Source organism: Capra hircus, chromosome 23 (assembly GCF_001704415.2).
Source record: "Capra hircus breed San Clemente chromosome 23, ASM170441v1, whole genome shotgun sequence".
NCBI lineage: Eukaryota > Metazoa > Chordata > Mammalia > Artiodactyla > Bovidae > Capra > Capra hircus.
The window spans coordinates 17,042,684-17,063,838 of NC_030830.1; the positions used below are offsets into that span (position 1 = coordinate 17,042,684).

The 21,155-nt window shown below is 45.0% G+C and overlaps 1 protein-coding gene across 3 annotated transcripts in view; it reads right to left on the bottom strand.

Moving 5' to 3' along the window:
* The window catches only part of FAM65B (family with sequence similarity 65 member B), a 109,546-nt gene that overhangs the window by 69,884 nt on the left and 18,507 nt on the right, over positions 1 to 21,155 (bottom strand). Inside the window, exon 1 of one of the 3 annotated variants that reach the window (XM_005696774.2) lies at positions 12,332 to 12,587. The exons of the other annotated variants lie outside the window; for them this stretch is intronic. The gene's annotated coding sequence lies outside the window, so the exon portion shown is untranslated. Of the gene's footprint in view, positions 1 to 12,331; positions 12,588 to 21,155 lie in introns of those variants that run through there. 3 annotated transcript variants of the gene reach the window in all.

The following is a 21,155-nucleotide window of genomic DNA, read 5'->3' on the forward strand; positions in this document are numbered from 1 at the left end:
CTTAGTAAATAAGAGTACGCTTAAACTTAACACATGCATATATAGGTTACATATTTCCTGAGGGTCAACTCAGAGACGATGTCATGCTATCATAGCTTTAATTAAAAGACAGTCTTAGGTGAGACAGAATCGTAGAGATTGCTGCAGTCAGTGTGTCTGTAAGCAACAGAGAGAAGCAGCAAGTAGGAACAATGAAGCAGCAGGATCCAGAAGCTCAAACACATACGTTGACATATAGACACCTCAAGTTTACGGTGTATGGCTAGACCATCATTCTGCAGTCACACAGCTGGTGTGAATATCCTCTTTGGAACAACGATCTCTGCTCAGTTTCCTCATCCCTAAACATTTACATCATTAAGTTATTGTGATCATTAAGGGAAATCAAGCCTCTAAAGTATAATGCACAGAGTATGTACTCAGTAAAACAGATGTCTGCTACCAACACCACCACCATCATCACCGGCATCATGATCATCAAGGTCAAGGATAAAAAGACATACAGCCTCACCTAAACAATGACAGTTTCATGTTTTTAAGCTCTGCTTCATTTTGCTGATCGAGTTGGTCTTGCTAAAACCCAAGATCTCAAGTGCTGAAATCTGCTGCTGTAATGAGATTATCGTGAAGGTGCAACTCAATTGTCTCAGCTGGGCTCCCCTGTGAGGGCGTGTGGGGAAGGGAGCAGTCATCCTCAACCTTCTGTTAACCTTGTCTGAAGACAAAAATCTGATCACGGCATGTAACTTGACCTTAGAAAAGTTGAATCTTTTTGGTCCCCCCAAACAGAGCAACTGAAGGCCGAAAATACATATTTCTTTTTCTCTTCATGGAGTTTACTTTGATTGTTCCTTTTGTATCTTTAGGAGAATGTGATGGAGGGATTAGAAAATAAGAGTGAAGGTCAACATGCAGTGTTGACCTCTGAACTTCACTGCAGTGCTCTGGTTTAACGAGCTCAATTTCACCTCGTCTAAGCTCCCGCATAGGACATTTCTTTTACAATTCATTGCTGGGGTAATCTGCCCTTCAAGGAATTGCTCCAAGTCCATCTTTCTGATAGTAGTAACTTTAGCGATAACCTAGTATATACTTGTTTTGGTCTGGCTACAGGGAAGTTCAGAGCAAAACTTGCTGCTCAATCATAGCATAAACATTCATTCTTTGAAGTTAGGATATTGATTTTTCTGAGTTCCTCCTTTTGATACTTATTCTCTTTTTAATTGTATGATATTATAACCTGTCTCAAGTTTTTGAAAAGTTACAAAGAATAATTTTTTTTAATAAACTTTAACCAAATCTAGTCAAAGCTATGATTTTTCCAGCAATCATATATGGATGTAAGAGCTGGACCATAAAAAAGGCTGAGCACTGAAGAACTGATACTTTCAAATTGTGGTGCTGGAGGAGACCCTTGAGAGGCCCTTGGCCTGCAAGGAGATCAAACTAGTCAATCCTAAAGGAGATCAGTCCTGACTGTTCACGGGAAGGACTGATGCTGAAGTTGAAGCTCCAGGACTTTGGCCACCTGATGTGAAGAACCGATTCACTGGAAAAGACCCTGATGCTGGGAAAGGTTGAAGGCAAATGGCGAAGCGAGCAGCAGAGGGTCAGATAGTTAGATGGCATCACTGACTAAATGGACATGAATTTGAGCAAACTCTGGGAGATAGTGGAGGACAGGGGAGCCTGGTGTGCTGCAGTCCATAGGGTCGCAAAGAGTCGGATGTGACTTAATGACTGAACAACATCAACAAAAACCGAATCTTATTTTTCTCCCAATTACCATAGATGAATTCAAAGAGGCTTTAACAGCTCTTGCTTGCTTTAACCTATTGCTTGGCAAAAGTCATGAGCATATTTCCATCTCTGTCCACTCACTGTCCCATAATTTGTTCCAGCTGCTTGTTTCAGTTTTAGTTTTTGGAAGACATTAGATCTCAGAGGTTCTGGACAATGTGGGAACTAGCAATCATTATTATAAATCCCCTATAACTCTTGATAAACAAAATAATCATCATTCCCATTGAATTATTCCCATGAAGGAAATTTTACTCAGGCTAACACAGGGCACATGAAGATAATTTCTCTTGCACTGATTTAAAAAATGAGCACTTCTGGAAAAGATTATACAGGAGTTAAGACAGTGAATCAAAGCTTTTGTTCTGAAAATTATATTCAAATGTAGTCAGTCCAAATCTGAGAACTCTATTTGTGATGCAAATCAAAGGCAAAAAATACTTCTGTTTAACAAACCAATGCAATTTTTCATATCACACACTGGTTACCACTTTAAGTCTTCTCTGAGAACAGAGGGATAGAAGGGTGAAACATGCATGGATTAACCAGATCTGACACCATTCATTTCCTTCAACTGCAGGTAATTACCCTGCATAATTCTCCTATGCATAAATTAAACTGTATGAATTAACAATGATCTTGTTTTCCTACATTCAGTAATTGAGACAAAATTGATCAAGAGACACTCTACATGTGGGTATGGATTAGACAATGGTCCTTCTAAAACAGAAGGAATGACTCCTTTTTTCTCTCAAGTTGGGCTTCCCAGGTGGCTCAGCGGGAAAGAATCCACCTGCCAAGCAGAAGTGGGTTCAATCCCTGGGTTGGGAAGGTCCCCTGAAGAAGGAAATGACAAGCCACTCCAGTATTCTTGCCTGGAAAATTCCATTGACAAAGGAGCCTGGTGGGCTACAGTCCATGGGATCACAAAGATTCGGACACAAGTTAGAGACAGAACAACAAAATTGCTTTTTCTCCATTTCCCTCCCCTTTTGTGGGATTTTCAGACCTCTGAGGCATTGTAAGGAACAAAGTTGGTAACGGGGAGGGGCTTATCACTGACATTGTCATTTATCAGAATGGATCATTTACCCAGTAGAAAAATGTCTGTTTCCTCATGATCAGGTACTTCTCAGTGCAGACACAATGCCCACTTAGCTGGACTCATGAATCTTTTGGATGCATAATGTGGGAAGACTTCTCGGTGATTACAATAGAATCCTGAGATGTCTCATTAATGCCTTGATATCAACTAAGAATCTCAACCTGAAAATCACGTGAACCATCTGAGTACTGAGTGACTAAGCCAAGTGATCTAGGAACCACAGCCACCTTAGTTCTATGGGAGAACTCAGGCTTACGGAACATGCTACTAACTGGCAGTCATAGGAACTCTGAATTTGGGGTTTTTGTATGTTTACATCCACAGCTACAATCCAGACTTGATACCAGGCTACCCAGATTTAAAACCGAACTCTGCCTTTACTAATTTTGCTCAATGTCAGTTCTCTCATCTATAATACAGATGATAATTTTACATTGGGGTCATTGCGAGAATTCAGGTAATGAATGCGTGTGCCTGGAATATTGGAAATGCTATTAAATGATAGTTATTATTATTAATATTACACAAAACATTTTAATTTAGATTCAATGCTTTGCTGCAGAAGAGGGGCTTAATGTCTACATCCAATATGAGATACAAGTGAACACATCTATAATTCAGAAATTGGGCTTGTTTTTTTTTTTGGGGGGGGGTGTTATTTTTTAAATTACAAAGACTTCAGACTCCCCTGTGTCTACATTCAGGACTGCATAATTTACTCAAAGAGAAAGGAGAATCTACATGCAAGATCTGTGTGCTGTGTGCTCCGTCGCTCAGGAACTAGAGCCCACCAGACTCCTCTGTCCATGGAATTTTCCAGGCAAGAATACTGAAGTGAGCTGCTCTTTCCTACTCCAGGAGATCTTCCTGACCCAGGGATCAAACCTACATGTCCAGCATCTCCTGCATTGCGGTAGAGTCTTTACCACTGAGCCACCTGGGAGGCCCCACGTGCATGGTCTACCTGGAGCTATTTCTCCCCAGCTGGACTGTAAAGGAGAGATACTCATTCCTTAAATTAAGACTACACATTCTCTCAATACTGTTTCCATATTTCTAGCTTGGTCACTGTATATTCACACACATGAAAGCTCCCTGAGCTAATGCAGCCCCTCAGCCTCTTCTGGCTCTGGCTGTTTTCTTCCATTAGTGGCAAAACAGCCATTTTGCAACATTCAGAGCCAAAACAAACTACATCTGGAAAATATCTTAATGCGAAGAAACACACTTTGAGGATCTAAAAGAAATAATAATAAATACCCCTTTAAAGAGTAACAGCACATGTCATTTCTGTCCTATTTTAGCCCAAAGACCATTTGACAAAATTCAAAGGGCAAGTTTTTTTAGGGATGTCATGGGAGCCTGCAAAGGGAGCAGTTCCTGACCTTTCTTGTGTCATCCGGGCAGGTTTCCACTTGCAAAATACGGTATCAAACTGAGAGCATTAGTCAGGTAAGAAGAGAAAATAGTTGTGCTTCAGGCTCTCAATGAATTAGGCTTCAAGCAGGCCATATTTTGGTGCCTGAAGGTGTGGGCAGGCAGAACAAATCATCCCTCCCTCTCTCCAGCTTAACATTGATTTTGCTACTGAGGTGAATGGAGTGGATATTCTGGAATGGCAGACCCCGAATGAGAGTGAGAAAGGCTAGGCACTAACCCAGCCTCTTAGACATACTAGCACCGTGATTTTGCACAAGCCAGTTAATCCTTTTGTTTTGTATCCTAATTGGTGAAACCATGGACATTAATGTTAGTCTTGCCTACATCATGGGGTTCTCTGGTTTAATAGGACAATGGGTGTGTTGGAAGTTGTTGAAAACTGAAAAACCCCACAGTAATAGAAGGTGCTATTTAGACTAATGCATTATTAATATTATGTACTATTTCCAGGGGACTCCTTGAACCTCAGAAGTAAACTTTAGGTATCAAGGAAGGAGGCATATGGAAAAAAGAAGTGATAAGAGCAGTCAGCCTGCTGGTGAGGAAGGGCTTGCCAGGGTGGATAGCTGTACATGATCATGGGTTTGTCCAGCTATGTTTCATCTCTTTTTCTCCATCTCCTGAGTGGGTCCCTATTTGACAACACTCCCTAAAGTAAAGACTTGTGGTATTTCTACTGGCCACACTGAGACAACTCTACTTTCAAAAGAAGTTACTGGGAGTCTTGCTTATTCACCTGTTGAATTAGCCAGTTTGAAATTCTGTCTCAAGGCTACCAATTCCCCTTTTCCTAAATCCTCCCCCAACAAACCAACCTCTGTTCGCTTCTAATATCTATTTTAAGAATGAGTTTCTCTGGCCAATATTCAACAAGAGGAAGGTAGGCTTTAGATCTGGTTATTCTACTACTGACAACTGTCATGCTATTTACCTCGCAGTGAAGAAATGTGATAGGAATAACAAAAAATCGTGGTTTTAATTGACCTTATTTCTGCATCTGACAGTATGGACTAGAACAACAACAGTGAGTCAGGAGCTGGAAAGGGCTCTGCTGCAGTCAGATGGTGGCTGGACACGGAGTAGTAAGGACCTGAGAAGCTGAGGGCTGCCCAGGCGTCTCTCTTTCTTCCTGTGGTCCCAGGCCTTTCCTTGCGGTCAGTTAGTTGGCTTTCTCACAGCATAGCAGCCTCAGGATCGTCAGATAGCTTACATGGTGGCTGATAGCTTCAAGAACTAGTAAGAAGCTGAGTAATCTTTTGCGATCTAGCCTTGGAAGTCAATTCTCTATGAGTCAAGAGAGCCATGATTTTGAGGAAAGGGAAGGAAAACCTCATTTCTCAATTGCAAGAGTATCAAAGTCACTATATAGGAAGGGCCTTATAGGGTGGGAGATACTGTTGAGGCCATTTTTGGAAAATACAGTTTGCCATATAGACTGTCTATATGTCAATAACTATCCTTGATACTGATACTTATGTATAATCTCTCCTTAGTACCACCCTGCCAGCAATAGCTAACAGGTCAGTTAGTAACTTCTAGTTCAGTAAAACAGGCAACTGTTCTGAGGCCTTCTCCTCCTCTCCCCCTTGTGCCTTAATGACTTAATAACACTGGTTAAACTTCCTAAATATCTCAGGCATCCAATTCTGTTCCGCCATGTCCACATGCCTCCATCCCTCAGGGCGCAGTGCGTGTACACTGTAGCTCTCCAGGCCCCCCATGCATTCTCATGGCAGCTGCAGTGGCCATCTGGGATTGGCACTGGATGTCATTCCAAGCCCCATCTTGGTGACTTCCAGTAATGAAGCCTGGAAGCAGAAAACTACATTTCCCAGAATCCCCTGCAGCTCAGATTCTGCACATGATACAGGGTGCCTCCACCAGTGTGCTTGCCACAAGATTTGAAGCGGAGGCTGTGGTATTAAGCTTCCTATGGCTAATGTAATGAATTACTACAAATTCAGTGGTATAAGGTGACACACAATTATTATCTGACAGTTCAGGAGGTCAGAAGTCTGAAATGGGTCTCATGGGGCTAAAATCAAGGTGTCAGCACAGGTGTGTTCCCTTCTGAAGACTCTAGGGAAGAACCCAGTTCCCTGGCTTTTCTAGCTTCTGGAAGCCACCCACATTTCTTCTCTTGGGGCTTCTTGCTCCACGTTCAAGCATGCCAGCAATGCTGCATCTCTGGGCCTTCTTCCATAGTCACATGACCACAGCTTTTAAGGGCTGATGAGATTAGCCTGGGCCCAGGTGGAGCATCCGGGATCATCCCAAGGAGCTTGACTTTAGCATCTTTCCAAAGGTCCTTTTGTCACATAAGGTAACATCTTCATTCACAGGTTTGGGGGGATTAGGCCATGGGCATCTTTGAGGGGGCGGGACGTTATTTTGCCTACTACGCTGTACTTCATCTCTTCTGTTGTCACCACTGGGAATCACCTTCATGGACTACCTGGTTTTTCTGTGGTGGCTTCCTGGCTATCTGTTTCCTGACCGCGGCAGTGACGGCTTCCTTCTGGAGAGAGCAGCTTCCTAAATCATCAGGCAGTGTCTACATTATTGACCAGGCAGTGACTCCATTACAACGTGACTTTCAAAGTTGTTCCAGAAAGCTCGACGTACAGTGTGTTTCCCTGGCCTTCCTGACCCAACAATTTTGTAAGTCATTTTATTTTACATTCTTTCTGCTGAGTGGATTCTGTTGTCTGCAACAGAATCCCAATGCCCATTTCTCAGGGCTATATCCCTGTGTATGTCTATCTTTCTCTTTTCTAAGCTCCACATATTTCTGATGGTGAACCATCACCAAGACAACTAAACTGTATTATAATTTTGGAAGATATGGTTCATTTCAAAGTGGCTAAAATGCTGCTAAGTAACTTTATAATAGGAAAGTATGGCATTGCCATTCAAGGGTCACTGGTAGTTATCCTGGAATATTTATTTGGGATAATTAACCTTGAACCTCTGTATCGCAGCAGGGGGGACATTAATTAGAAGGTGGACTGTCACAGTTAAGGCCAAGACCAAGTCTCTCCATGCCTTCATATACAGCAAAAAGTAGGGAAAGTAAATGCTGTCCCAGGAATAATCTCTCGGGAATTTACACTTGCTCCAGGAAACTGTCACTATGGATTTATTCTCCCTACTAGGGGAAGGAAAAACCATGTGCTCTTTGTGTTCATCTGTGTTGCTTTTGTTATTTGTAAGGTACCTTCCCCCCAACTCCGCCCTTGCCTCTCTTCCAAAAGTCCTCCTAGAAGACAAGGACAGAAGGGGACAAGGTTGAAGTGAATGGAGTCATTGTTCCTTCAGTTCCTTCCTGAACAGTTTGCTTGAGGAGAAAGAGATCATTTCCAGCGCTACAGGTGAAAGCCACAGCATTAAATCCCAAAGACAAGTGACTTACACAAGAAAGGGTTGTAAGGCATTGTTCTGCACATAGGTTGTTTTTTGGGATGGTCTCACCAGCCTGGTTTTAATACCATTGCCATTATTAATAGCCTTATGTCATAACTGTGCCCACGTAACCTTTGCCAGGCACACTGCTCTGCTGTCCTGAACTGTTCTACCTTCATCTTGATCTTAAATCTAGGTCACAGGCAGTGAGTTCACACTGGATGCCTATGACCTGCTAGGCAGCACGTAAGCCCTGAGGATCCAGGAATGAACGAAGTGGGCCCTCTGTACCCTCAGAGAGCTCACAATCTTCCTAGTCTTATCTGGTGAGTCTTCTCTTTTCCCTTCCATTCATCTATAATCTTACCAAAGGCGCATGGATGAAATCCTCACTGATTACTCCAGTCACAGCCTTCCTCGCCTTCCTCTGACCTCCCATAGCCCCTTTTCTAGGGTGACCAATCAGAATCCTTCTGAGTGAAAGGGGTGCTATTAACATTTATGCTTATGCTGAGACAACAGATGTAAGCAGGGAAACCAAGACAGGCGGATGGCACTCCGTCCAACACAGCTGGGTTCCTCCTCCTTCTCTACCAGACTGTGCACTTCCTAGAAGGTATAATCGGTATCTTACACTTGTATATGGAATGAAAAATTTAATTCTGGCCAGATCCCAGTGCTCCCTTAAATTACAGAACACTGTAATTTAGGACTTGGACTTCCAATCCATCTCAGAAATAAAAATGATTATTCATCACTTTATTATACTTATTATATTTATTACTTTATTATATTTGAATGCTAAATGGTGTGAAAAACATTCCCTTTGTCTAAGACACTGCCATCCTCCATCTGGCAGAGAGCTCATTTTGAGCTTATGAAACACAACAGAGAAACATTGCACCTCATTTGCTCTCACTGTTGAAAAGAAATCTAATTTTCTTTTTTAATTAGTGTGATGGACGTGTGAAAACATTCATATCCTCCACGCAGTGCTCATCAGTGTCATGTAAACGATGGGCACAAGAAAATAAATCACAGTGGTTTCTTTTCTCGGTGGTGTCTAGGGAGGGCACCCGGCATCGGGCCATGTGTAAAACGATCTTTTCTAGGTAACTGGCCACATTCGAGAAAAACATCTATTATTTTTAGGGAATACTTCCAACTAAAGTGGGATGAGTACACTGTAACCAAAAAAACCCCACAACCCACCACCCCTCAACAATAACAACAAACCTTGGCCATTTCCCCAGCGAGGAACTTGGTGGCCTCAGAGAGGAGATAGGAAGAGGGAGGAGGACGTGTGGGTGTTTCGGTATTAATTCATTCAGGATCTGTGCATTGAGCGCTTTTGTTTCGTGGAATCGGCTGGAAGGCCTCCATGTGCACGATGGGGGAGGTTTTCATTTTCAGGGGGGAAATGTGCGGAGAAACTGTCTATAAGGATATGATTTCGAAAGTGGAGGGGAATGACGCCAAGGAGGGTTCCCTCCAGAGGAAAAGGTGCGTAGTCATAATCGCTCTCCTTTTCTGAACAGATCTTTCTAATAATCGCACTATGGGGTGTTTACATGACAACGGCTTCACGGAGCCATCCCGTGTCTAGGTTTGCCTTTGGGGAACCAATTATGTGCTGCTGGCCTATCTGTACCTCCTCTCCCCACCCCCACCCCCAATTCCCTTGCTTCATTGTCTGTTTTCAGCTGGTATTCTTTTCTGGTTGAATGGCCACAAACACAAGCTGTCTATCTGCTCCAACTCGGTGGAGTTGGGCTTGGCAGATGAAAAAAACCTTGGTAAAGGAGCCGTTCAGAAGCACGAGGCCGGGCCCATGGCCACTGGGGCGGAGGAGGCCCACGTGGAAAGTCAAATATCTGCCACTGCCCCGAGGAGAACCCACTGTATAAACAAAACAAGACTTTCACTTCTACCACGCTTCCTCCCAAGAAAAGGAAGAAACTGAATTTAGACCTCTGACTTCTTTTCAGAACAGAAACAAGACAGCCTTTTATCTTTTCCCCCCAACTCACTGAATGCAATGAGCAGTAAAATAAAACACTGGTTTGCAAACACTTCAACTCAAGGGATGGTTGTTCACCCAACTCTTCTATTTAATATGGAAAGTGCAGGCTGCACTGTTCACCCTCCAGGGTGAATGGCCTCTGTCTGTGTTTTAGTCTCCTGATGCTGAGCGGTGAGTCAATAATACATGAATTAACCCAAAATACAGCAGAGAAGGGACTTGGTTATAGTCACAACTGGGCACATGGCTGGTATCACAGCTGGACTGTGGGGTTTTACCACACTAGGGATGTATCCACCCAGCAACCTCAGGCTTAGGGTAGGACAGCTGACTGTCATCAGAAGGGCCCCAAGTCAATGGACTCCAACACTAAAGAGTAGAATTTTGAAGTGACACCCACAGACATAAATATCTCCTTTCCAGGCCCCCTGGTTTCTCCAGGTCACCCTTGAGGAGGGATGTATGTGTCCCTTTTCTGCTGGAAATAATCTGACTTCGCAGTCCACAGAAAGAAGAGAGCCATTGCCAGCATTTGTGTTCAAGCACACAGAATTCTAGGCAAGTCAAGTCCCCAGTGCAGGCTTTTAGTTTTTTCTCACTCTAGCTTGGTATTTCTTTATATTTATACTGAAGATAAAATATTCAAAACCACAATCTCACACTGGACTGGCAGAGGAAGAGAGAAGCAGCACCCACTGGGGGCCTTTCGGAAAAGCAACATATGCAGCACGTTTTTACTTAAACAGATCTCCACTCTTCAGGTTTTCAGATGTTTGCACGCAGCAGATTTTTGGACAGACAAATGCATCAGCTTCCTGGGGAAAAGCCAGGATTTGGCAGCATCTCTGTGGCAGGGGGAGCTGGGCACAAGAGGCTGACCCCAAAGGCTGGGCTAGGAGGGGTAGGGAAGAGCAGGGAGGCCTTTTCCTCTAGTGGCTCTTCCCTTGAGTAGACACACCCCTGCAATTTGTTCCTACAGCAGGTTAGCCACTGGCTGCTTCCTAATTAACCACTGGAGAGTAGCCTGATGATGTTCTTTCTTGAAGAGCTCACAGCTGACATTCCCTGCTTGGAACAGCAGCTATAACAGTCTGATGGAGACACAAAGGAGGCAGACAGTGGGGGTGAGAGGGAAAAATCAGAGGGTGTTCTGAAAAGGCTGGAGAAGCAAGAGGAAGAGGGGAAGTAAGTGAGCATGAATATACTAAACTGCGGGTGGCTAGGACTAGGGAACATACTCAGAGCCAGGTAAACGTGACAGGAAACAAAAAGGAAGAAGTGATCACGTGCCAAATAACAAAGGGGCAAAGGCTCAGAGGAGATGCCCAGTCCCATACAGAGCACAAGTACAGTCTCTTTAAGAGTGGGGGACAATTGGTCACAGTCGTAGAACTTGGCAGTGAGTGGAGAGCAAGTGAGGAGGGAGGAGAAGACAGATCCAGACTGGTTTCCAAGACAATCATGGTTGTTTCCCCCGGCCCCCGAGCTTAGACGTTTCCTCTCTGTCACTCATTCGAGCAACACGTTGGTATCTTCAGGATAAGGACCCTCGACGCTGCCAACATCCCCTCTGCACCACCCCCGCCCCAACCCCCAATAAAAACCCGTCCAGTTATCTCGCTTTTCCACTTGCTCTCTGGCTCCCGCGGGAGCTGTCACTTCGCACGAGCGAACGGCCCAGCGCTTCTCCCATCTTAACATCTGGATGGCTTCCGCTCGTCTCAGTTCCAACAGCAGCTACCTTCTCCTAGACTGAGGCTCTCTATGCGCTCCCCACCATTCTGGGGGAGGGGGACAGGAGGTTACAGTCTCGCGCTAATAGAGGTGCAGACGCTTCTTTTTCCTAGACTATCTCCCAAACCACAGAAACTTGAACCGGTGCTGCTCATCAGGTGCATCGACACCCCTTACCCCTTCATTCTTCTAGACGTTGGTCGGCATCAGTGCCACACATTTCTCCTTCTTGCTCCCCACCCAGTTCTCATTCCCCAACCCCACACTGCCGGTTTGGAATCCAGACTTGGAGGATGAAGCTGGTTCGTAGCCAAGCTGAATCCAGGCAGCCTGGGGGCAAGTTAGCATCCCAGAGGCTGTAATCCCAGATGCGAGCTGGTCTCCCCGTGGGCACTGACAGTGCCGGAAGTCGCTCGGCGGCAACCAGTATCTTAGGATCCCGAAGCGCTCGCACCAAGCCCCCTCCCCGGACATCTAATGTCCAGCCACGCGCGTCCTCGCCCCAGAAACAACGCTCCGGTCCCCGGGCACTGCAGCGGGCCCCTCACTACCTTTTGGGCCGGTCCTACCACGTTCCTGGGCATCCCTCCGTTCTGCCTGCAAAAGTGCTTGTGCCCCCTTACTGCACAGCAACTTAGCGTCTCTATCCTGTGGGCATCAGAGACCCGAACGCTCCCAGGCGGAGGAAACCAAGGACGCCCCGGTCCCAAGGGGCTCCTTAACAGGCGACACTCATTCAAGCCGACGACACCCTCGCCACACAGACCTCACCCGGACTGTCAGCAAGATCAGAAGCAAAAAAAGAACAAATAAAAAGGTGCACATACCTAAAGACGAAGGCTCCTTGTCATGACAGGGGGACACTTGAGGTCTCCGGCTTAGAATAACCGCCTCCGTGCCAATGCAATGCCCGGGGCCGCCCGCACCTCGGCTCTGCAGACAGCCTGAGCGCGCTCACTCGGAGGAAGGGACAAAGGGTCGCGGGACGCGCTCGGTCCAGGCCCGGGCGCCGGCGGCCGACCTCCAGCCTCAGCTCGCGGCAGCCAGCGGCGGCGCGGGCTGAAGTTGCGGGGCCGGCAGCGCGCCGAGCGAGCGCGGCGGTGGCCGCGCTGGGGGCGGGGGCGGGGAGCGCGGGGGCGGGGCGGGCTCCGGGCCCGCGGCGTCGCCGGGGCGGGGAGGGGGCGGGGGAGCCAGCTGCTTGACAGTTCCTCCAGCCCAGCTCCAAAGGCTGCGCTTTGCTGTCGGCGGCCAGCTGATCGCCGCCACGCCGAGGTCCTTGGCACGGGCTGGTGTCACCGCTATGGAGTTATCCCTGGAATTCGCGCAGGGGACCGAGGGCCTTGGAGGGAGACGGGAGAACAGCCGAGGCCAGCAAAGGCTCTTTCAGCTAACCTTTTGGGATTTCGAAGAGAGGCTGTGCATCGAAACAATGCGCTGGGGCGACATCGGTGACGTGTGTGTGTGTGTGTGTGTGTGGTGTGTGTGTGAGTGTGAAGTTGGTTGCCCCTGGCAAGAGTCGTGTTGGAAAGCCCCCTTGACGTTTCCTTTGTGTGGGCTCTCGGCTAGAGCTTGTTTGAGCAGCGAGATCTCATAACAATGGGGAGAAACAGAATTGTCTTGTTTTGTTTTGGCAGATTAGAACTATACATAATCTGTTTTCTTTAGGAAAGTGTGGAGCTGACAGGCAAAGATATTCCATGGAAAGAGTCTTTGGAGTGGAAACTGTCCAATCCTAGGAGTGTACAAGGACCCAGAGACAAAGTCTCTGCCTCTTTTCTTAAATAGGAAATCCCTTATTAGGTCTCAGTTTCCTTATCTGTAAATTCATCATCCTGAATGAAGTGTGCCTAGAGTATGTTAAGTACAATGGTGTATCCCTATTCCCAACTTGGGTGAGACTCAGTGAGTTTAGATATGGACCAAAAGAGAACATTTGAGGACACTGTGTCCTTACCCAGTGGTGATGAGACTGCATCCTCACACTTGGGCTCTGAGACACCCAAACCATAGCCTAATCAGCTATATCATAGCTGACTTAAGGATTCAACAGGAAGAGCAGAGTGTGCTTGATGCCTAGAAAGGGCACCCAAGAGGAAGCCCTGGTCACCAGGTCACTGCCTTAGACCACGGAGGGCAGCCTGAGCAGTGAGTGCCTTGACAGGCTGCACGCTCCATGACAGCTGGATTCTTCCACACACCCACCTCCCTCTGTCCTTCTTCCAACTGTCTACATAGTTCCTAACAGCATTCATTTTTCCCAAAGAGACTTTCCTTCAGAAGAGAAAATGTGTTGACCACATGATACGGACATTCCAGTCCTCCTGGCAAGTTATTCCTTGTATGTGTTAAATAATTGGTATTCTGGTCAATATGTGTCCCTAGTGAGTTAGCTTGACTTGACATAATCCTTAGGATGCTGAACGCTACCATTCATTGGTTTTCTTCTTATACCCTAGATTCTGGAGCATATGGGCTTCCCTGGTGGCCCTTGCAATGTAGGACTGGGTTCAGTTCCTGGGTTAGGAAGATTCCCTGGAGAAGGGAATGGCTACTCACTTCAGTACTGTGACCTGGAGAATTCCATGGACTGTATAGTCCATGGGGTCACAAAGAGTCAGACATGATTGAGAGACTTTCACTGAAGCAGATACTTTACAAGCTCTGTATCATTTGTTCCTGACTATAAGTTTGCATATTAAAAAGCAGAGATGTTACATTGCCAACAAAGGTCCATCAAGTCAAAGCTGTGGTTTTTCCAGTAGTCATGTATGGATGTGAGAGTTGGACCATAAAGACAGCTGAGCACTGAAGAATTGATGCTTTTGAACTCTGGTGTTGGAGAAGACCCTTGAGAGTCCCTTGGACTGCAAGGAGATCAAACCAGTCAATCCTCAAGGAAATAAGTCCTGAATATTCATTGGAAGGACTGATGCTGAAGCTGAAACTCCAATACTTTGGCCACCTGATTCGAAGAACTTCTTGGAAAAGACCCTGATGCTGGGAAGATTGAAGGTGGAGGAGAAGGGGACAGAGGATGAAATAGTTGCATGGCATCACCGACTTGATGGACATGAGTTTGAGAAAGCTCCAGGAGTTGGTGAAGGACAGGGAGGCCTGGTGTGCTGCAGTCCATGGGGTTGCAAAGAGTCGGACATGACTGAGTGACTGAACTGACGAATAAGTCTGTATTAGGTATTAATTCTCCCATTTCATGGATGGGAAAACCAAGATTCAAGGAAGTTAATGTGACTTGTCCAAGGTGACACAATTGAATAAACTTTAGATACTTGTGCAAAAGCTGGATTTTGACACTTGCAAACTTGGATAATGGTGGCCCTACCATCCTGTCTGTCATACATCCTTGTTCCCTTCAGCCTGGACCTGGGTTCATCCCTGTCGTATCCTTGTTGATACTTGACAGCTGAGCCCAGGCTTTGCAGATATTTCCTTATTCTACCTCCTTTCTCTTTCACCTATTCAATGACCCCCCCCCCACCCCCAGTCCTTTCCAGCCTCAATAAATTTGAGAGTCACAAAGGTCCAAACAGCCCCACAACTCCTATAGCATTTCCTGGCCTCTTGATAGCTACTACAATGACCATAAATAAAACTGCTATTGAAACATTCATTCATACAATAAATATTTGTGGAGATCTGAGAAAAGGATGGGGGAGAAAAGAAAGAATGCTCTCCTCATGCCCCACTCAAATAGTTTACAACCTAAATGGTGATAACTCAGTTAAGTATGGGAACTGAATGACATTGTTTAAGACAATGGCGAAATAGACCACAAGGACAGGTAGGATTAAATCAGAAGATACACTCTTCCCTCCTCCCACCAAAGTAAGCAAAACCAGCAGGAGGGAGAGGATGGAACCTGGATATCCTCCTTGAAAGATAATTAGAATTAGGGCAAGCGAACAGTGGTTCTAAAGGTAGGTTGAGGCACTTTACAGAGGACTAAATGGAGTTCTAAATACACATAAACATCTTATTTGGGTATTCAAGGCCCTGCAGTGGGCTCTCATTTATTCATTCAGGGCTTTAAGTCATGTTCTTGTGCTAACGAGTCCCAGTTTTCCCACGCTGCAACTACTGAGCCCACGTGCTGTGATGAAAGATCCCGCATACCTCGACGAAGATCTAGTGAGCCACAACAAAGACCCGACACAGCCAAAAGAAATAAATATTAAAAAAAAGAAAAAAGATTCCCAGATTTACATTTCCAACTCAGAACTCTCCTCTAAGGTCCGATATCTGAGTACCTATTTAAAATTCCTGTTAATTTCTTGCTGGCCAATTCTTGATTCTCTTCCTCATAAACCAAAACTGATCCTCCTCTATTTTTAACCATCTTAGTTAAAAATAGAATAAACGGCACCACTATCCAACCTTCCAACTTCTGGCTAGAGGGCCAGAAATCAGGAAGTTGTTACTGATGCCTCTTCTTTCTTCCCACACTCAATTCACCAACAAAACCTGTTGCTCTCTCTCTGACAGTTCTCATTCTTGGTTACCTCTCTCCAGCTCTACTACCACCATCCTTCTCTGGGATCCTTCATCTCTAGCCTGAGTCACTTATCTCCTCAGCTCCACTTTGCTCTTCCCCAGAATCCATTCTTCACTGTGGTGGGACAACTTTAAATGGTCCTTAATGATTCCCACCCCTTAGTATTCACACCCTCATGTAATCCCTTCCCCGTGAGTGTGAACCTAGTGACTTCTAACCAATAGAATATGGCAAATAGGCTGAGATATCACTTCCATGATTAGATGATAAAAGATTTTGATGTCTATCTTGCTAGTTGGATTTGTCCCTTGCTGGCTTTGATAAAGCAAGCTGCCATGTTGAAGACTCTCATATGACAAGGAACCGAGGTCCTCAGTTCAGTAGCTCACGGAAATGGAATCTTGCCGTCATTCATATTAGCTCAAAAGTGGATCTCTCCTCAGTCAAACCTTCAGATGAGACTCTAGCCCTAGAAAACACATTGATTCAGCTTTTCCTGAACTCCTGACTCACAGAAACTGTGAAATAATAAGCATGTGCTGTTTTAAACAGCTGAATTTGTGACAATTTGTTATGTAGCAATAGATAACTAATACAGAAAGAGTAATCTTTAAAAATAAAAATTATGTTGTGGTCACTATCCTGCTTAAAACTCTGCCTTCATTCCTCACTTATTATAAGATAAAATCTAAAATCCATGACAATGCTTCGATCTTGGTGAGCCAATCCTTTTCAGCCTTACTTATGTCTCCAGCCTCTCTCTTATTAAGCTCAGGTCACTAAGGTCACAAGGGCCTTCTTTTAGTTCCCTAAATGTGCCAAATCACTTCTCAGAGAGGTCTTCCCTGACCACCTACATCTTCAAGTATATTCTTCCCCTCATTTTTTCTTTTTTAATGCGCTGTGTCTTTTATAGCACCAGTTTTAAATTAAAATGATTTTCTTTACCTTTTTAGTTGTCCTTGGTCTCTTTTTCACTGAACTGTGAGATCATGGAGCTTCCCAGGTGGTGTATGCGGTGTGAGATCGTAAGGGCAGAGACTGTTTCTGCCTTATATCTTGTGGTATCCCCAGCACAGAGCAAGAGCTTAACAACTAATTAGTGAAGGAAAGATGAATAACTCTGCCTTTCTGGAGCTCACCTGGACTCTTACCTTGATCTTTTTATTTCCTTCGTCAGCCCCACCCCCAGCCTATCTCCATGCTCATAGCCTTCACCCCATTTCCCAACAGCCACATCTATTCATTAAGGTCCAGTTTCAGGACTCTAGTCTCTATCTGTTTCCCCCAGATCTCTTGCCTCTTTCCCTGCATTCTCACTTCAGAATTTTCACAGCATCTTAGATCTTATCTCCTGAGATGCTGGGCAACCGCCACTTTGTATTATGGTTAATTATGTAGAGACTAGCGGTTCCAAAGATTTCTCCATTTACCTCATTCTAGAGAAAGAAGCCTGGAAAGAAGTACAGTTATGCAGGAAAAGTCTTGGGAGAAATAATAGCTACTACAGATTAGCATCACTAGCATTAGTAGTCTGTTAGTAGCACTAGTAGTGTATTACTAGCATTAGTAGTCTATTACTAACCAGATTAGATTATAATAGACTACCTAGGAAAAGTCCAGGGGGAAGAGCAGGGTCTAACACCCACCCTAAAGAGAAGTAGATTTCTGTTTCCCCACTATATTAGTCTGCTAGGACTGTCATAACAAATACCATATACTGGGCGGACTTAGACAACAGAAATGTGTTTTCGCACTGTTCTGGAGGCTGGAAGCCCAAGATCAAAGTTCTGGCTGATTTAATTTCTGGTGAGAGCTCTCTAATTCTGTCTTGAAAACTTCACCACTTGAAGCATTCAGAGATACACTGGTGTAGCCCTGGAAACCTCATCCAGGAAAACAGTGAAGCCCAGAGCTTGTCAGGCATTGGTGGTGGGGATATTATAGAAATCTCTAGTGTGAGACTTTGTCATGCTTTCACAACACTGGAAAGAAATGACTTTTTCCAAAGCAGTTAACGGTTTAACACAAGTCCCCAACCCCACCCGTAGTCCTTATCCATGTATCAGTTTTAATTTAACAGCCCAAGGGACAAATGGTGGAGAAGGAAATGGCAGCCCACTCCAGTATTCTTGTCTGGAGAATCACATGGACAGAGGAGCTTAGTGGGCTATAGTCCATGGGGTCACAAAGAGTCAGACACAACTGAAATGACTTGGCAGCAGGGACAAATGAGGGCTTCCCAGGTGGTGCTGGTGGTAAAGAATCCGCTTGCCAGTGTAGGAGACATAAGAGCCATGGATTTGATCCCTGGGTCGGGAAGATCCCCTGGAGAAGGAAATGGCAGCCCATCCCAGTACTCTTGCCTGGAAAACTCGATGGACAGAAGAGCCTGGTGGGGTACAGTCCAGAGAGTCATACAGTCAGACACGACTGAAGCAACTTAGCAGCAGCAGCAGCAGCAGCAGGGAAAAATGATAGCTATTATTTCAACTCAGGTGCCAGGCACTCTGCTAAGGGCAGGAACCACAGAGATAAATAGGAAAGTCATGGAACCCATCTTGAGGAGCCTGGTTGTAAGGACAGCTGTAAATATCTGAGGTGGCTGTCATGAAAGAGGAAGTACTATGGGTGCTATGGGAACTGTGATTATTTTTGGTGCCATAAAACAGGGTGTTTTAACTTCAGCAGCACTGAAAATGGTCTTTTCTGAAAACCAAATTTCATTGTTTTCCTCTCATGGGCATTTTTAAGGCCAGATTTTATTTAGGGGACAGAATTGGCCATGCCAGGCTCTGTTCTTTGCACCACCAATCAATCTTAGTAAATGCACAATTCATTAGAAGAAAGCAGAAGAGCATCTGAAATGCAGCCAATTGTTTCCTGATTTAGAGCGTCAGATATGTAATGCAGGATTCAGAACATGTCCGAAGACCTACTGCCATCATGAAGTGAAGTGAGTGCTCTAACCACAAGGTGCCAGAGATCGGCTTTTACCTAGGCACCTCTATCCGTTTGTATTTCTCTATGTATTCCTTCTGCCTACGATGCTGGTGCATTTGGGCTTTTACTCTCCATCTAGTTCACTAGTCCTGGAGAGAGGTAGCCAGATAGAGCTGAGATCGAATCTTCCTTCAGAACTATGATGTTTAATATCCAGGTGGATAGCGTATCTAACATCCTGATTCTGCAATTCCGTCTTACTCTTATGACCTTCGCCCAGAGGCATTTGGTCACCCAACTGCAAGGCCAAATCATGACTGGGAATGCTGCCTTGAAAGAGGAAGATGCTAGAACTCAGCTCTCCTACTATAACTCTTTACCCTCCCCCCAGCTCACCTCTACTAATGTTTCACTTGTCGCTATAACCAATCTTTCTCTATTCCCTTTTATTTGTTTTTTATAATTAAACGTATTTATTTTTAATTGAAGGATAATGAATCAACATGAATCAGCCATAGGTATACCTATGTCCCCTCCCTCTTGAAACTCCCACCCACTTCCCTCCTCGCTCCACCCCTCCAAGTTGTTACAGAGCCCTGGTCTGAGTTCCTTGAGTCACACAGCAAATTCCCATTGGCTATCTATTTTACATATGGTAACGTATATGCTTTCATGTTACTCTCTCCATACATCCCACCCGCTCCTTCCTCCTCCCCTCCTTTATTTCTGTTTTTCTAGTTTATGGAGTGCATAAGAATCACTCTGGGATGGAGTTTAAAAAGCAGATTTTGATTTTTTAATTCAGTCATTTGAAAAAGCATGCTGACGATTCTGCTATGGTTGTCTCAGAACGTACTTTGGGACACACGGGTCTGGGTAAGGTCCCAACAGGTGCCTGGCCTTCATGGCACTACAGTGTGTTTCCAGAAGCCTTTCAGCTGCATCCCCATCTCTCTACAGTACCCAGTATAAGCCTTGGCTCTTCCTATCATGACAGTGTCCGGGAAACAGCCTTACAAAAAGTGTTTGGACTTTGAATTGAAACACGTGGGTTATAAACTTGGGACAAATCTCAACCCTTGTGATCTTAGGGGCCTCACTTGTCCAATGAAGGATTTGAACCACTTGATCACCAAGCTTCCTTCGGCTCTAACATTTGATACTTTCTACTTCTGCTTTTTTGCTCGGGCCATTTCTACTACCTGTAAACTTTCTGCTGAGAATTGTCCATTGTGTTTTCTTTTACCTCTGAGATTTGTCTCTAAAACCCCGGGGAGGGAGGAGGGAGGGGGTTCAGGATGGGGAGCACGTGGACACTCGTGGTGGATTCATGTTGATATATGGCAAAACCAATACAATATTGTAAAGTAATTAGCCTCCAGTTACAATAAATAAATTTAAATTTAAAAAAAAAGAAATAAAAAATAAAAACCCTGCCTAGCCAGAAAGCCTGGTTCAAACACTGCCTCCTTTCCCGACGCCTTCTTGGCCCTCCACACTCTGCCTGTACCTTCTGCAAGTCCCTTGTGTGTCCCCTGAATAAGACCCTATCACACACCTTCCTTCCAGCCTAAATATTTGGTACACATCCCCTCATCAGTTTATAAACTCCTTGATGTTGGGAACTATGCTTACTGCCACTTATAGCATTGTAACTTCTATATTAAAGAGCGTAGAGAATCATCAGTAACTATCAACTATGTTTGGAACGAGAGCACATAGTGTCCCTGCTGCCTTCTGTCACCTTATCCCCTGGAAAAAGTATGTTTACAAGCCTGTATTTTTTGACATCAGAGCTGGACCTATAGGAGTATGTTTCAATGTAACAAATGACAGCTGAGTCTTGCTCACTGCTCTCGAAACTGCTGGGAGCAGAACCCCATCCTCCTCTGTCCGTGCCTGGTTCTGATGATAAGGTCCTCAAGGGAGCAGGCATCTCGTGCTGTTGTTTTCTTACCATTGTCACACATATCTGCTTGCACAATGGGAAACTACTTGGGCCAACACCCTTAGCATTTTAGTATGTCCCAGGAGTGGATGCCTCAGGGGCTCTGAAATCAGGCCTATGCATTCAGGCAAATGATCCAATCTTAAACCCCTCCTTCACCCCCACTTCTAGCTTCTGCACCAAGTGACCTGGAAGTTGCATGGGTGAAAGTCAGCAAAATGTTCAAGGCTGACAGGAAATAAAATATGTC